Here is an 18152-nt window from a genome sequence, read left to right as displayed (position 1 = left end):
CCCACATTACTGTGGGTCTGGAGTCACATGGTAAGGATGGGAATTTCCTTCTCTAAAGGACATTAGGGAATCAGATGGTGTTTTCCTAACAATCAACGATGGTTTCATGGTCATCATTAGACTCTTAATTGCAGATTTTCTTTTGATTGAATTTGAATGCCACCACCTGCTGGATTCTAACCCCGGTCCCCAGAACATTATCTGGATCTCTGGATTAACAGCTCAGCAATAATACCATGAGACCATCACCTCACTTATCTCATTTGGTTGACAGTGAAAGCAAGGAGTTTTTTTATTCTGGAACTGTATAAAACCTCAGTTAGAGCACAGTGAGAGAACTATATACGGTTCGGGTCACCACATTACAGAAAGGATGTGATCCCTCGAGAGACCAGGACAGAGGAGGAGTTCGTCTGGAATGGGAATTTTGAGCTTTGAGGAATGATTGGATTGGCTGGGAGTGTTTTCGTTGGGACAGAGGAGGCAGAGGGGAGATTTGATGGTGGTGTGTAAAATGATGAGGGGCCTGGACAGAGTGGGTAGGAAGGACTGATTTCCACCAGCACAGAGGGCAATAACCATGGGGAGAGATTGAAATCAGTTGGGGGCAGGATTATAGGGGAGTTGAGGATATTTGTTTTCACCCACATGGTGTGATGTGGGACTCACTGTCTGAAAGGGTGGGAGAGGCAGAAACCCTCATCATATTGAAAAAACACTTGGATATTCACTTCAAACAGCGAAACCTCCAGAACTGTGGAGCAAGAGCTGGAAAGTGGGATGGAGCTCGATATCTCTTTAACAAACTTCCGATCACCCACAGATCAGGAGAACTTTATCCGAGAACAATGGAGCAGACTCGGATCCACACACTTCAGGAAAGAGTCACGTTGGGTGTCTGTGTAGAAGGTTCTAGATTATATTTCAAACTTTGCTGCACACCACTGGGCTGACATCAAGGGTGAGGCTGCAAAGAGTCTCAGTGTCCTGGGGTCAGACAGGGTCACTGCTCCTAATGACCCCATGCCGTCTGGAAGGTGAGAGTGCGCAGACAATGGATGAGGATCCGGCTCAGGAGACTCCAACCTTAAAGAAAGACTTGCATTTGTGTAGCACCTGTCCCCAACTCAGAATGAACCAATGGATCTTTCCAGCAGACTGTACACAGCGGGATCCCAAACACTGTGGGATAATTAGCAGAGAAATACATTCTCAGTGATTTTGACTGGGGGATAAATATTGACCAGAGACACCAGGGGGAACTGCCTGCTCTTCATCCACCAGTGCCATGGAATGGCATCTTTCACAACTGAAGGACTCCCAGCTCATCCAAAAAATGGAGCAAATTCCTTGAAGATGAAGTTGCAGGTAGGTAGGGGAGTGACTATGTCATTTGGTTTGTTTTCCCTTATTGGGTAGTGCATTGAGTATTGGAGTTGGGAGCTGTTGCGGCTGTACAGGACATAGGTTTGGGGACTTTTGGAATACCGTGTGCAATTCTCGTCACCCTGCTACAGGAAAAATGTTGTGAATCTTAAAATGGTTCAGAAAAGATTTACAAAGATGTTGCCAAGGTTGGAGGGTTAGCGCGAAAGGGAGAGGCTGAATAGGCTGAGGCTGTTTTCCCTGGATCATTGCAGGTTGATGGGTGACCGTATAGAGGTTTATAAAATCATGAGGGGCATAGATAGGGTGAATAGAGAAGATCTTTTCTTCAGAGCAGGGGAGTCCAGAACCGGAGGGCAGAGGTTGAAGGTGACAGGGGAAAGATTTAAAAGGGACCTAAGGGACAATATTTTCATTCAGAGGGTGTTAAATGTATGGAATGAGCTGCCAGAAGAAGTGGTGAAGACTGGTACAATTACAACATTTAAAAGGCATGGGTATGTAAATAGGAAGATGTTAGAGGGATATGTGCCAAATGCTGGCAAATGGGACGAGATTAATTTAGGATATCTGGTCAACATGGACAAGTTGGACCAAAGAGTCTGTTTCCGTGCTGTCCATCTCTCTGACTCTAATTGTATTTCAATCCAGCCCTTAACACTTCAGGCTCTCTGAAATACATTTACAGGTAGTTTTGTTTGACGAGCAGTCACTGTTGCAATGTCAGTAACATGGCAGCCAGTTTCTGCACAGCAAGATCCCACAAGAAGCAATGAGATCTAAGAGCAATAATAATGTTGGCTCAACGATAAATATTGGCCTGAACTCAACCCAAAGAGAAAGTAATTTGGTTCAGTTGGATGAAAATGAGAAAATGGAAGGTAAAGGAGAAGGTAGATTGCTGGTTAGTGATGGGAGTAATTGTTACCAGAAAATAAAAGAAAGGGATGGAATTTTTGAATATCAAAGGAACCATAAAAGTGCAGGGAAAATCAATAATAGAACAAACTTAAAGAGTTTGTAACTAAATGCACGAAGCATTCCGAGTAAAGTCGACAAAGTGATGCCACAAATTGAGGTAAATTGAGTTTCTAAGAAATTTAAACCAGTTAAAGTGGAGGGTTAAAGTTATTCAAGTTTCTAGAAGATGTAATAGGACAGAGAGTGTGGGAAGGATCAGAGATCAAACATTAAGCACAGCAGATAAGAGGACAATGATGGGAAGGAGGGCAGTCCATGCAAGACTGAGGGTGTTGTACTTTAATGCACACAGTATACACAATGAGCTTGTAGTGCAGATTGAAACTGGCAGGTACGATGTTGTGGGTATCACAGAGGCATGGCTGTAAGGGGATCCGGGCTGGGAACTAAATATCCAAGGATACATGTCCTATCAAAAGGACAAGCAGATGGGCAAAGGGGCGAGAGTTGCCTTGTTAATAAGAAATGAAATTAAATCAATAGCAAGAAGTGATAGAGAGTCAGAAGGTGTAGAATCTGTGTGGGTAGCACTGAGGAACTGCAAGAAATAAAGAATCTGATGCAAGTTATGTCCAGGTCTCCAAGCTGTAATCAGGGGGTGGGGAAGGAAATCAGTCAGGAGACAGAAAAGCCAAAAACAAAATGTCAGGACAGACTTCAATGGATAGGTGGACTGGGTAGCACGTCTCAAAGAAAGGATTTCATGGAATGTCTACGAGATGGTTTTTGAAACAGCTTGTGGTTGATCATTTGGAACAGGCAGTTTTGGATTCAGTGATGTGTAATGAGGCAAACTTGATTAGTGAGCTGAAGGTGAAAGTATCCCTATGGATAAGTGACCATAATATGATAGAAATCCCCCTGTAGTTTGAGAGGGAGAAGCTGCAATCAGATGGAACAGTATTTCAATTGAGTAAAGGGAACTCCAAAGACATGAGGAAGGAGCTGGCCAGAATTGATTGGAAGGGGAGCCAAGCAGGTAAGATGGTGGGGCAGCAAACAGCAGAGTTTCTGGGGATAATTCAGGAAGCAGAGCAGGAATTCATCCCAAAAAAGAAGAAACATAATAAGGGTTGGACAAGGCAACCATGGCTGATGAGGGAGGTCAAGGACAGCATAAAACCAAAAGGAAAAGGTATACAATGTGGTGGAGAATAGTGGGAAGCCAGAGGGTTAGTAAATCTTTAAAAACTTGTGGAGGATAACGAAAAAAGCATTAAGGGTGGAGAAGGTGAAATGTGGGGGTAAACGAGCCAGTAATATACAAAGAGATTGCAAGAGTTTTATCATATATATAAAAAGGAAGAGGGAGGCAAAAATAGACTTTGGATCGCTGGAAAATGAGTCTGGAGAAATAATAATAGGAAATGAAGGAATAGCCAAGGGATTGAATCGATACTTTACATCAGTCTGCACCATGGAAAACACCAGCAAGATCCCAGTACTTCAAGACTGTCAGGGGGCAGAGGGGAGTGTAGTGGTCATCACTAAGGAGGAGGTACTGGGGAAACTGAAAGGTCTGAATGTGGATAAATCACCCAGACTAGATGAACTACACCAGTGTGTTCTGAAGGAGATCGCTGAGGAGATTGTGGGGACATTGGTGATGATCTTTCAGGAATCAATGGAGTCAGGGTGTGGAGGTGGGGTGGGGAGGAATTTGGTGGGGACAAGGGACAGTAAAATGGCTCACATAGCAGCCCTGTTTAAGAAAGGAGGGAGGTAGAAGATGGGACATTATAGGCCAGTTACCCTGGACTCAGTTGTTGGTAAGGTTTCAGACTTCAATTGAAGGATGAAATTGTAGAAGACTTGGAAGTGCATTGGGAAAATAGGGCTGAGTCAAGGGGAGGTCATGCCTGGCAAATCTGTTAGAATTCCTTGAGGAGACAATGAGCCAGTCAGACAAAGGAGAGTCTGAGGAAGTAATCTATTTGGATTTTCCAGAGGGCATTTGACATGAGACAAGCGCCCATAGTGTTGGGGTGAGGTACTGGCATGGACTGAGGACTGGCAGGTTGGCATAAAGCAGAGCGTGAGGAACAACGGCAGCTGGTGACCGGTAGAGTTCTGCAGGCGTCAATGTTAGGACCATAACTATTCACGTTATACATTAACAATCTGGATGAAGCAAGTGAAGACATTGTTGCTAAGTTTGCAGACGACAAGGTGGAGGGACAGGCAGTGTTGAGGAAGTGGGAAGGCTGCAAAGAAGTGGCAAATAGAATACAATGTGTTACAGTGTGAGGGTATGCACTTTGGTAGGAAGAAGAGATGCAAAGACTGTTCTCTAAATGAGGAAAGCCTTTGGAAATCTAAAGCACAAACCTCATTCAGGATTCTCTGAAGGTTAACAGGCAGGTCCAGTTTGTGCTTGGGAAGGCAAATGAAATGTTCGCATTCATTTAAACAGGGCCAGAATACAAGAGCAGAGATGTACTGCTGAGGCTGTGTAAGGCTCTGGTCAGACTGAATTTGGAATATTGTGAGCAGTTTTGAGTCCCATATTCTAAGAAACAATGTGCTAGTATTGGAGGGGTTTACAAGAATGATCCTGGGGATGAAGTTCTTGTCATATGAGGTGTGGTTGAGGACTCTGGGTCTGTACTCGATGGAGTTTAGAAGGATGAGGAGGGATCTTATTAAAATTTGCAGAATACAGATCAGCCTGGATAGAGTGGATGCAGAGAAGATGTTTCCAAAAACAGGAGAGACTCGGTAACCAAGGCACACCTCAGAATGAAGGGCCGACCCTTTAGAGCTGAGATGAGGAGGAATTTCTTCAGCCAGAGGGTGGGGAATCTGTGGAACTCATTGTTACAGAGGGCAGTGGAGGCCAAGTCACTGAGTGTATTTAAGACAGAGATAGATAGGTTCGTGATTGTTAAGGGGATTGATGGTTCCTGTAGAGTAGGCAGGAGATTGGGGGTGAGAAGCATATCTGCCAAGATCAAATGGCAGAGCAGATTCCATGGGCTGAATGGCTGATTTCTGCTCCTGTATCTTAAAGTCGTCTGGAGAGTTTCCCCAAACCCCTGGAACACTGAACCCACTGGACTGTGAGCCCTGCTGGAGCTGTTTGTCATCAGAACTTTGCAAAGAGGTAACCAAAGAGTGGAGAGAGTGTACATCCATGTGGGAACTTCAGAATATTTCCCAGCTCCTGGAATTCCAAGAGTGTAGGAAGTGTGGTCAGTGACAGTAGTTGGAACTGTGGGTTTCGGAGCTTGAGCAGCAGCTGGTGTCAGTGCAGAGAGTCCGTGAGGCTGAGAGCTCCGTGGAGAGCACGTTTCTAGATGTGGTCACTCTGCAACTTCAGAGTATGCAGAGAGAGAAGGAATGGGGGAGCAACAGACTGTCCAAAAGGACCAGGCAGCTAGTACAGGAATCCCCTGAGTGCATGCCACTCTCCAACCAGGATTCAGTTCGGAATCCTGATGAGAATGATGGTTCATCTGGGGAGTTCACCAGAGCCAAGTCCCTGGCACCATGGGGGGTTCAGCTGTACAGGGGGGGCACAAGGAAGACTGGAAGAGCGATAGTGAGAGAAGATTCGAGAGTGAGGGCAATTGATAGGTGTTTCTGCAGCTGCAGATGGGAATCCAGGATGGTGTGTTGTCTCCCTGGTGCCAGGCTCAAGGATGTCACTGAGCAGCTGCAGAGCGCCCTGAGGGGAGAGGGGGAACAGGCAGCAGTCATGGTCCACATCGGTCCCAGTGACAGGGGGAGAAAAAGGATGTGGTCCTGCAGTCAGAATTTAGGGAGCGTGGAAAGGAATTAGGAGCAGGAACTAAAAAGAAGGAATCTGCTCATTACTTCCAGTGCCCCACACAAGTGAGAAGAGGAACAGGAGGATAACACAGGTGACTGTGGGGCTGGAGAGAGGGTCCAGGAGGGACGGCTTTAGATTCTTGGGACATTGAGACTGGGTCTGGGGGAGATGGGACTTGGACAGACCAGGCAGCGTTGCTCCTGAACAGAGCTGGGACTGAGCTCCTGTGGGGTGAGCTGAGCTGTGGGAGCCAGGAGGGAATATCAGAGAGAAACACCAAGGTCCACGGAATCCTCAGTGTAGACAATAAGTCACCACCCAGTGGGAAGGATGTGGAGGAATACAAATGCAAGAAATTTACAGAGACCTGCAAATATGATAGAATTGTTATAAATGGGAGGATGGGGTCTTTAATTTCTGAATATAGATTGGGGTAGTAGCAGTGTAACGGGCAGAGAGGAGCCAGAGTTGTGAGAGTGTGTTCAGGTGAATTTTCAGGTGGCATCGTGAACAGTAAAGAAGGCTGTCTAAGAGTACAATAGGATCTTCACCAACTGGGCCAGTGGGCTGAGGAATGGCAAATGGAGTTTATTTCAGACAAATGTGAGTGCTGTATTTTGGTAAGACATAGGAGATGGGTGAAATCCTAAACAAATATTTTAGGTCAGTATTTATTGGGAAGAAGGACACGAAAGTGAGGGAATTTGGAAAAATAGTGACGTATTGAAAACGTCCACAATACAACTGAGGAGATGCGAAAGGTCTTAAAACATATAAAGGTAGATAAATCACTAGGACCTGATCATGTGTATCCCAGAATATTGTGGGAAACTAGGGAAGAGATTGCTGGGCTCCTTGCTGAGATATATTTATCATTACAGCTATAGGTAAGGTGTTGGAGGACCAGAGATGATGGCTAATGTTGTATCATTATTTCAGAAAGGCTGTAAGGAAAAGCCAGGGAACTATAGACCAATGAGCCTGATGTCAGTGCTGGGTAAGATGTGGGAGTGGATTCTGAGGGACAGGATTTACATCCATTTGGATAATCAATGTGGTTTTGTGCATGGGAAATTGTGTCTCCTTGATTTGATTGAGGAGGTGACAAAGAAGATTGATGAAGTCAGAACAGTAGACAGTGTCTATATGGACTTCAGTAAAGTGTTTGACAAGGTTCCACATGATAGATTGGTTAGTAAGGTTAGACCACATGGGATCTATTGGGAGCTAGCCGTCGGGGTAAATAAAAAAGCTTGAAGATAGGAGAGAGGGAGTGGTGGTAAAGGGTTGATTTTCAGACTGGAGATCTGTGAATAGCTGTGTGCCACAAGGAGTGGTGCTTGGTTCACTGCTTTTGGTCATTTAAATAAATGATTTCACTGTGAATATAGGAGTTAACATAAGTTTGTAAATGACACCATAATTGGTGGGACAGTGGATAGTGAAGAAGATGATCTCAGGGTACAGTGGGACCTTGATCAGATGGGGCAATGGGCAGAGGTGTGGCAAATGGAGTTCAGTTTAGATAAATGTGAGATGTTGCATTTTGGAAAGGCAAACCAGGGCAGGACTCATACAGTTAATGGTAGGGTCCTGTGGAGTGTTGCTGAACAAAGAAACCTCAGGGTGAGGGGTGAAGGTGAGGGTGAAGGTGAGGGTGAAGGTGAGGGTGAAGGTGAGGGTGAAGGTGAGGGTGAGGGTGAGGGTGAGTGAGGATGAAAGTGAGGGTAAGTTGCATTATTCCTTAAAACTGGATCCCAGGGAGACAGGGTGATAAAGAAGGTGTTGGGAATATTTGCCTTTAGTGGTCACTGTATTGAGTATAGGAATTGGGACATCATGTTGCAACTGTACAGGAGACTGGTGAGGCCACTTTGGGAATAATGTGAACAATTCTGATCATCCTGTGATAGGAAGGATATTGTTAAACTTTAAAAAGATGCAGAAAAAGATTTACAAAGATTTTGCTAGGAATTGGAGGGTTTGAACGATAGGGAGAGGATGAATAAACTGGGGCAATTTTCCCTGCAGCATCGGAGGCTGAGACATTTATAAAATCATGAGGGACATAGATAATGTGAATAATTTAGGAAGCATGTGAATGTTTTGTAGAGATGGCAAATTATATTCCCAAAGGTCATTCCAGGGATGAGGAACATCAGTTATGAAGATCTATTAGAGAATTTGGGACTGTCTTCTTTGGAGAAGGCTGAGAGGAGACTTGTTGGAGGAATTAAAGCCAGGAGGGGCCTGGACAGAGGAAATAGGAAGAAAATGTTCCCAATTGAGAAAGGATTGTGACCGAGAGACCACAGATTGAAAGTAATTGGGAAAAGTAACAAAAGTGAGATGGGGAACAACATGTTCAGTCAGCGAGTGGTTAAGGTGTGGAATGCACTGCCTGAGAGTGTGGTGGAGGCAGCTTCAATTGAAACATTCCGAAGGGAATGAGACTGTTATTTGAAAAGGAACAATGTGCAGGGTGACAGGGAGAAGGCAAGAGAACGACACTCAGTGAATTGCTCATTCAGAGAGCCAGTACAGACAGGATGGACAGAATGGCCTCCTTGTGCACTGTAACAATTCTGTGATTGTGTGATTGAACAGAGTTAAAGCTGGGGGAGATGGGAGCTCGGTGTCTCACTGTGCTGCTGCTGCTGCTGCTGAGGTCAGTGAGATCAGGGACTTGGACAGGGAGCCAGAGTTCACATCAAACTCTGCCCGTGTCCATCACACTGAGACTGGCAGGAGGCTACTCACTGATTTCACTCCATGCTGCAGGAATGGGACCACAGGCTGCAAATGGACAGAGCTCCTCCACACGGTGAGTAAAACTGACTGACTTATATCTTGCTGCTTAAAGGGGGCAATTGGACTAAAGAAATACAGCTGGACACCCTGTTAGACCCAGTGCTCCTCAATCAACCATTTCATTCACTGCAGCTCCCCACTAACACCTTCAACAATTCAGCATTTGTGTTTTAGAAATCGTGTTTCAGTATTGACAGGGTTAACAATGGAGGATGGAAGTTTACTTACTCAGTCTGAGTTTGGTTCCTGAACCGAACGTAAGCCACAGTGAGAGCTCGCAGTGCAGAGGCTGTACAAAAACCTCAGCTCTCTGTTTCCCTTTGTCACTCTCAATCTCTCCCTGTCTCTCACTCACTCTCACCTTCTCCCTGCCCTTCGCTCTCTCCCTCACTCATGGCTTTTTCTCTGCCTGTCTGTATCTCTGGGTTGTGTCCAGCTAGGCTTGGGCAGTTTGCGAAATATATTTTTCGATGTTAAATCTTGCAGCTGCTCTTCAAGTGTGGCCATGGAGTGTGGGTGGAAACATGAGGCCTTCAGTGAGTGGTGGACACCACAGGGACTGGAGTGTATTGTGGACAGTGACAATTCTGGCATGGGTTAGTTTGTTCAGTTTCATTTATATCTAACTGTGGATGTGTCAGTTCAGGTGGTGGGATGGTGTGTCCATTATTATACATTTTATATAACTGTGGGTTGTGTCATTACAGGAGGTGGTGCTGTGTGAGTTGAGGTTTTTGTACGGATCTGTATCACTGTGAAGGCCAGCTGTAATGCTGCTGACATTAATAGTCAGCGACATCCTCATTCTGAACATTGCTGATTTTCAGGGTGAAACTGGTCCCTGATCCACTGCCGGTGAATCGCTCGGAGACTCCTATGAATTGAGTTGCTGCAGCATAGATCAGGGGAGAGGGTTTCTGACCTTCTCGCTGCTGGTACCAAGCAAGGTAGCTGCTAATGCTTTGACTGGCCGTACAGGTGATGGTTGCGGTCTGGCCCAGTTCCACTGACAGCACCGGGGGAGACTGAGTCATGGTGATGTCCCCACTGATACCTGAGGGGTCAGAGAGAAACACAATGAGATCAGAACTGTCACAGAAAGAGCCTGTCAAATGAGAGATTGTTGGAGACACTGAGCATTCCTCTGGTTTCAGCATTTTCCCTTCAATCACAAGTCAGTGGAATTGGAGTGAAATGGAGAGCAGCTCAAGATTCAAGGTGGAAGGAGAGAGATTTGTACCTGCGGCACAGGGGCCAGATCAGCTGGATGTGTGAAATCATGGTGTGTGCTCCTGTCCCTGTGCCTGGTTCCTGATAAACTCTCTCTTCACTGGGCTCTGCTTTATAAAGCTGCAGTCTGTGAGAGTCTGACTGGGTGTTCCTCAGTAAATAAATGGCATCAGGCAGAGAGAGCCACGTCAGCCCCTCACACATCCTCTTCTCTCTCTCTCTATCTGTCTCTCTCTGTGTCTATCTCAGAGACTCATTGATGTGAACAGCGCTGAATGAGACCATTTGGCCCATTGTGTCTGTACTGGTCAGCAACGATCTGATGACACTAATCCCATCCTCCAGCTCTTGGCCCATTACCCTGGAGCCTACAGCAGTACAAGGGAACACTGCTCCAATGTCACGAGTGTTTGTGACTCAACCGCCTTTCAGGCAGTGAGTTCCAGACTCCCACCATCCTCTGGATGAAAACATTTCTCCTCAACTCTCCTCTCACTCCGTAACTCGACTGGGCCTGGACTCACTGAAGTTTAGAAGGATGAGAAGGGATCTGATTGAAACATGTAAAATTCTAACAGGCCCGGGCAGGGATGAGGTTTCCCCTGGTTGGGGAGTCTGGAACCAGGGGATACAGTCTCAGGGAGATACCGGGTAGATGATTTAGGGCTGAGATGAGGAAACATTATTTTCACTCAAAGGGTGGTCAATCTATTGAATTCTCTACCACAGATGGCTTTGGAGGACAAGGAACTGAATATATTCACAAAAAAGAGAGAGATAATTGTTTTGCATTTTAACAGCATGAAGGGAATGGGGAGAAAGCAGGAATATGGCTTTGAGATGGAAGGTCAGCCATGATCATACTTAATGACAGAGCAGACTCAAAGGGCCGAATGGCTTTCTCCTGCTCTGAGCTTCTATGTGTCCATGTCTGTGTTACCGTCAATTTCTGTCCCTGGTTTTGAGTCCCTTACTCTTGTAAAAAGTCCCTTCCTGCCCACCCTATCACTGCCCCAAATAATCTTATACCCCTCTGTCATGTCCCCTCTTAGCCTTCACTGCTCCAAGGAAACAACCCCAACCTTTCCAAGATTTCCCCACAGCTGACCCTCCATCCCAGGCAGCATCCTGGGAAATCTCTGCGCCCTCTCAAGTACAATCACATCCTTCCCAAAACGTGATGACCAGGACCTGTCCACCTTTCTCTCTCTATCTCCCTTTCTGACTCACATCTGCCACTTTTTTCACTCTATTACTATCTCTTTCTCCCACTGTTAATCTCTTTCATATTCTCTCTCTCTCTTTCTTTCAATCTCTCACTCTGCCTCATAGCCACTCTCTCCAACTCACTCATGCTTCCTCACTCTGTCGGATAATTTCTATTCTCCATCTCTCTCTGTCTCCGTCACTCGCTCCATCTCTCGCTTCAATTGAAAGCCTCTAAATGTTATCTGCCCCTCTCTATTCCTCCCTCTGTCTCTCTCCCTCCCTCTCTGCATCCCAATCTACAGTCTTTCTCCCTCCCTCTCTGTCATTCTGTCTCTAACCATACTCATGTCTCTCTCTCTCTCTCTTACACACACTCAACCCTACCCTCTCTCTCCCGATTCCCTTCATTCTTGGTCTCACACCCATCCTTCCTCTTTCCCTCACTCCATCCCTCTCAGTCACATCTTGTTTCTCTCTCTATCCCTCAACCTTACCATTTCTACCTCCCTCTACCTCTGTCTTGGTCCCCTCACATACCTCACACTGTCTCAGATGCTCCCTCCTCTATTCCTTGATCACATACACACACACATACTCACAAACGCTCAGATGCTTTTGCTCTATTTCCCTCTGTCTCACCTCTCTCTCTTTCTCACAGTATCCCAGGTGGTGACAGTTGAATGCAGGATAAATATCCCTCTGCTCTGCCCCACAAATGGATGTTAACCCCTGACCCCAGAAGCATGTCTTCTCCTGGAGTAAAGGCCCATTTCCACATTGACCAGGAAGATGGACAGATTCTTGTCAAGTGAAGGGCAGTTCTGTGCTGTTTGCCTATTCTCACAGGAGACTGGTTTGGACACAAACCTCATTCCATGAAGGCCCAGCAGAGAGAGGAGATCCTCAGGCCATCAGTGTGAGCTGGAGGTACAGGACAGGCTCTGACCCACTGAACCATCCTGTCCATTCACAACATGTTCCAATCCCTTCCCCTCTCCTTCCCCTTCCATGATCTGTCTCTGAGTCAGGGTGTTTCACTGGAATGAGGGGTGGACCATCACACAGTTACAACAGAAAGGTACTGAACCACACACCAACCATGATGTCCATGACACACTGGATACTCCAACAGAGTCTAGTAAACATGGAATTCAGTTCACGGGATTGAGAGAGACATGGGCCTCCTTCCCATTGAACCTCCCAACAGAGACCAGTAAACATGGGCCTCCTTCTGACTGGATCCTCCAAGAGAGACCAGTAAACATGGACCTCCTTCTGACTGGATCCTCCAAGAGAGACCAGTAAACATGGGCCTCCTATTCACTGGACCTTCCAATGGAGATGAGCAGCTGATTGAGTTTTTGAAGAAGTCATCAAGAAGATAGATCAAGGTAGAGCAGTACACTCTGTCCACATGGGCTTTAGCAAGGCCTTAGACAAGGTTCCCCATGGTAGGCAGCTCAGTAAGATTATATCACGTAGGATCCAGGGAGAGCTCGCCAATTGGGTATAAAATTAGCCTGATGGTAGGAGGCAGAGGCTGGTGAGAGAGGGTTGTTCTTCAGACTGGAGGCCAGTGACCAGCCGTCTGCCACAAGAATCGATCCTGGATCCACTGTTGTTCATCATTTATATGAATAATTTGGATGAGAAAATAGCAGGAATGGTCAGTAAGTTTGTGGCTGACATTAAAATTGTTGGCATCGTGGACAGGGAAGAAGGTTATCCAAGAGTGCAATGTCATCTTGATCAACTGGGCCAGTGGGTCAACAAATCCAGATGGAGTTTAATTTTGATAAATGGAAGGAGCTGCATTTTGGTAAGACAAACCAGGGCAGGAATTACACAATTAATGGTAGAGCCATGGGGAGTGTTGTTGAACAGAGAGACTGAGGGGTACAGGTGCATGGTTCCTTGGAAGTGGTGTCACAGGTAGACAGGGTGGTGAAGAAGGTATTTGGCACACTCACCTTCACTGGTCAAAGCAGGGAGTACAGGAGCTGGGACATCACGTTACAGCTGTACAAGGCATTGGTAAGGCCACATTTGGACACTGTGTACATTTCTGCTCACTCTACTCTCGGAAGGAAGTTATTACACTGATTTGAATAAAAGAAAGACTAACAGGGATATTACCAAGATTGGAGGGTTTGAATTATAAGGCGAGGATGGATAGGCCGAGATGTTCCAGAAGAGACCAGTAAACAACAGCCTCTCTCTCATGGGACTGTCCAGTACCTGAGCTGCAAACCCACATCCTCTCTGTCATGTAGGTCTCTTATTTCAATCTCAGCAACACTGTCTGTCTCTGCACTACCTCAGCCCCTTGACCACAGAAACCCTAATTCCTGCTTGTCCCACCTCCTAACTCTATGATTCCAATGTCCTCTCCCAGCTTCCTAAAGCCACATTCCATAAACTCCAACTTGTCTGATATGGAGTGGTCCCTTCCCTGTCTTAGAGTCATAGAGTCATAAAGATGTACAGCATGGAAACAGATCCTTCGCTCCCAACCCAATCTAGTCCCACCTGCCAGCACCCGGCCATATCCCTCCAAACCCTTCCTATTCATATACCCATCCAAATGCCTCTTAAATGTTGCAATTGTACCAGCCTCCACAACATTCTCTAGCAGCTCATTCCATACACGTACCACCGTCTGCATGAAAATGTTGCCCCTTAGGTCTGTTTTATAACATTCCCCTCTCACCCTAAACCTATGCCCTCTAGTTTTCGACTCCCCAATCCCAGGGAAAAGACTTTGTCTATTCATCCTATCCATGCCCCTCATAATTTTGTAAACCTCGATATGTCATTCCAGAATGACCCCTGACCTCACTGCCAGCCAATTGCCTCCATGGCCTCCCTCCTCCCTCACTCTGTGTCCTGCTGCAAACTCACATTCCCTCCCTCCCCCTTCCATCTTCTGTCTCTGGTCTCCTGCCATTGCTGCTTCCTCCCTCCCACAATTGACAGCAGAGCCTTCAGACCCCAAGAGCATGCTCTCTGACCTCCTGCCCTTCTTCAGGAGCTTATGTCCGAAATGTCAATTCTCCTGCTCCTCGGATGCTGCCTGGCCTGCTGTGTTTTTCCAGCACCACACTGTTGAATATACTGTTCATTTCCATCACTTTTGTTTCACTGTTCATTGCCATTGATTTGTTGATTTGTTCTAGTAAATCGAGTCTGGCCTGTTCCCTGAGTTGGTTCAAAATTGTTTTGCTTGAGAAAACACTCTTTTGTAAACTGGGTTGTCTGTTTCTCCCCGTCATTGTGTAAAGGTGAGAATAAGTGTATGTAAGCTCTTATACAGCACAGACAGAGGTCACTGGGCCTATTGTGACTGTTAGTCAAATGAATCTAATGAGTCCCATTTACCCAGCCCTTCCTGTATAACCCTGCAATTGTTTCCTTTTCAGCTATTTCTCCAAATGCTCTTTTGAAAGTTGCTGTTAAATTCACTTCCACTCATCTTGCAGACAGTCATCATGAAATTGCTGGATAAAAATGTTCCTATCTTGTCTCTTGTTCTTCAGACCCTTTCTGAAGTGTGTGCCCTCTGGCTACTGACCCTCCTGCCTGGAGAAACAATTTGTCCTGTATTTACTGCATCCAAACTCTCTAATTGTGAACCCCTCATTGAGTGAGACCTATTTCCAGCACAGGGGGAGAACATTCAGCCTGTCAGGTAAATGCTGTCATTTCATGGAGCAATCCAGTCAGTCCCACCCCCTCCCCTACTCGACCCCCAGGGCCTTGCAGGTTTATTTCCATCAAGAGCCCATCCAATCTGCCATTGCAGTTACTGAGTGTCTTCACCTGCCTCACCTGAATGGGCACTAATTTCCAAATCATTACCAATTGCTGCTAAAAACAAAGTTATTCCTGACATCCCCTATCCCTTGCCCAACAAAATGTAAGGTATTCTCAATGTGAAGGTAAGATTTTGTCTCCACATGGACTGTGCGGTGGTCACTCTTACTGATACTGTCATGGACAGATACACCAGCAGCAGGCAGATTGGTGAAGGTGATAGTGAATATGTTTTTCCCTCTTGTTAGATCCCTCACCACCCGCCCCAGGTCCAGTCTAGCAGCTGAATCAGGTGGAACTTGACCAACTTACTCAGTAGTGATGCTTCTGAGCAGGTCTTGATGGTGGACTTTGAAGTCCCTTACTCAGGGTATATCCTGCATCCTTCCCACCCTCAGTGCTCCCTCCAAGTGTTGTTCAATATGGAGGAGGACTGACTGCTCAGTTGAGGTTGGAGGGGAAGGCGGTGCTATGTGATAATCAGCAGGAGGTTTCCTTCCCCATGTCTGACCTGCTGTCATGAGGCTTCATGGGTTCCATAGTTAATGGTGAGGACTCCCAGGGCAACTCCCTTCTGACTGTACACACCACTTTGTTGCCTCCCCTGCTTGGTTTATCCTGCCAGTTATAAACTGAATGAGGGAACAATTCTGTGCAGGTTTCACAGCTTGGAGACAGAGCTGCTGCTGGATTCTGTTTCTGATCTCCAAGTGCAGGCGTGTGTGTTTGTGAAAGACTGATTTTTTCCATCACTGTGCTGTTTCTGCAAAAAAAATCCCAGAACCAGAATCCCAAAAATCTGTGCTGTCAGATTCCAGGGAGTGCAGACAGTTTACAGTTTTCTCCCATCTCAGTAACAAACGTCCAGCTGCTCCGAGCTCTTTCTTTCACTTCCTCTATTTGTGTAGTTTCAACTTTGCGATCTGACAGTCTTTGCAGTTATTTTTTACACTGGGGCTTTCTGCTGTGGTCAGAATCTCTAATAATGTGTCCAATCAGTGACAATCACAGCAGCTAAGAGCAGTCAGGACTGAGGAGCCAGGACTCACTGTGAAACATATTGAGAAGATCAAAGCCATCCTCTTCATCTCTGGTTACAATCTCTATCCCCCTCCCTGAGCACTGTCTGCTGCTCAACCAGACTCTTTACAAATGTGGCCACATCTTTGAGAATGATCTGAACCCTATATCCTCCATATTACACAGACCAGCCACTGAAAATCTCAATCATGTCTAAGGGACTCCAAACATGACCATTCCAATGTTGTTCTGGCACACATCACAGCAATCACCCTCCATAAACTTCTGTTCATCCCAAATTCTGTTGCCCGTATCCAACCTTGCATCAAGTCCTGTTCCCCCCAACCCCCTGTACTCTGTGTCTACATAGGCTCCTGGTCCAGCAACACCTTGATTTTCAAGTTCTCATTCTTGTTTGCAAATCCCTCTCTGCCCTCCACCCTCCCTATCTCTGTAACCTCCTCCAAGCTGCCTCACTCAGTGTGATCAGCAATCTTGGATGTATGGCTTTCTGTTTCTCCATCCAAGTCATTGAGAAATATCATGAAAAGCTGGGCTCCCAGCACAGATCCCTTGGGATACCACTATTCACATCTTCCTCATTGGAGGACGCACACACTATCCCTCCTCTCTGTCTCCTACCTCCAAACTAATCCCTGACCAAAGACAAATACTTTTCTCGAATTGGCTTGATGGTAGGAAGCAGTGGGTAACAGTGGAAGGATGCTTGTCAGACTAGAGGCCTGAGTCTCGTGGAGTGCCTCGGGGCTCGGTGCTGGGCCCATTACTCTTTGTTATCGATATCAATAACTTGGATGAGAATCTGCAAGGCATGATTGGGAAATTTGCAGATGACATTACAATAGACATTGAGGAAGGTTATCAGAAATTGCAGCAGGACCTTGATCAGCTGGAGAAATGGGCAGAGAAATGGCAAAATGAGTTCAGAGAGATAATAGTGAGGTCTTACAGTCTAGGAAGTTTAATTGAGGTGGGAGTACCATGGTGAATGGTAAGGCCTTAAGGACCGTAGTGAAACAGAAAGATCTTGGAGTTCAGGTACACGGTTCTCTGGAAGTTGAGTCACAGTTCTACAGGGCAGTGAGGAAGGCTTTTGGCACACTGGCCTTCATCAGAAGTTGGGAAATTATGTTGCAACTGTACAAAACGTTGGTGAGGTCGCACTTGGAGTATTTGGTCACCTTGTTATAGGATGGACATTATTAAACTGTAACGAGTTCAGAGGAAATGTACAAGCATGTTGCCAGGACTCAACAGTCTAAGTTTTTGTGAGAGGTTGGACAAGCTAGGACTTTTTTCTGAGAGTGTAGGAGGCTGAGGGTTTTATTTTTTAAAGTGTATAAGACATTGAGAGACATGGATAGGGTGAATGCAAGGTTGGGGAATTGGAGAGACCATCAGTTGAAGGTTAGAGTGGAAAGAATAAAACGGAACCTGAGGGGCAATTTGTTTATACAGATGTGGAATGAGCTGTCAGTGGAAGTGATTGAGGCAGGTATATTAACAACTTTTAAAAAGGCATTTGGACAAATACATGGATAGGAAAGGCTCCGAAGGATATGGGCCATGTGCAGGGAAATGGGGTTAACATGGATGGATATTTTGGTCAGCATGGACCAGTGTGGACCAAAACGCCTGTCTCTGTGCTGCAGGACTCGATGACTCTTTGACTCTATAATTCCATATGTTTCCATGTTTATGGACAGTCACTCAAACACAGAAACAAAGGAACTAGGAGCAGGAGTAGGCCATTCAGCCCTTTGAGTAGGCTCTGCCATTCGATATGGCCATGGCTGATCATCCAACTTATTCCCTGTTCCCACTTTTTCCACATAACCTTAATCCCTTTCTTCCTAAGAACTATATCTATCTCCTTCTTGAAAACATTTAATGTTTGGTCTCAACTGCT

General features: G+C 45.9%; 1 pseudogene; it reads right to left on the bottom strand.

Moving 5' to 3' along the window:
• Positions 1-18152, bottom strand: part of LOC148149255 (centrosome-associated protein 350-like) — a 1171865-nt pseudogene that overhangs the window by 433316 nt on the left and 720397 nt on the right.

The sequence above is a fragment of the Chiloscyllium plagiosum genome, unplaced genomic scaffold (assembly GCF_037043375.1).
Source record: "Chiloscyllium plagiosum isolate Xiang-an unplaced genomic scaffold, Cpla_swu_hap1 HiC_scaffold_9, whole genome shotgun sequence".
Taxonomy (NCBI): Eukaryota; Metazoa; Chordata; class Chondrichthyes; order Orectolobiformes; family Hemiscylliidae; genus Chiloscyllium; species Chiloscyllium plagiosum.
This window is presented reverse-complemented; position numbering and strand designations above follow the sequence as displayed.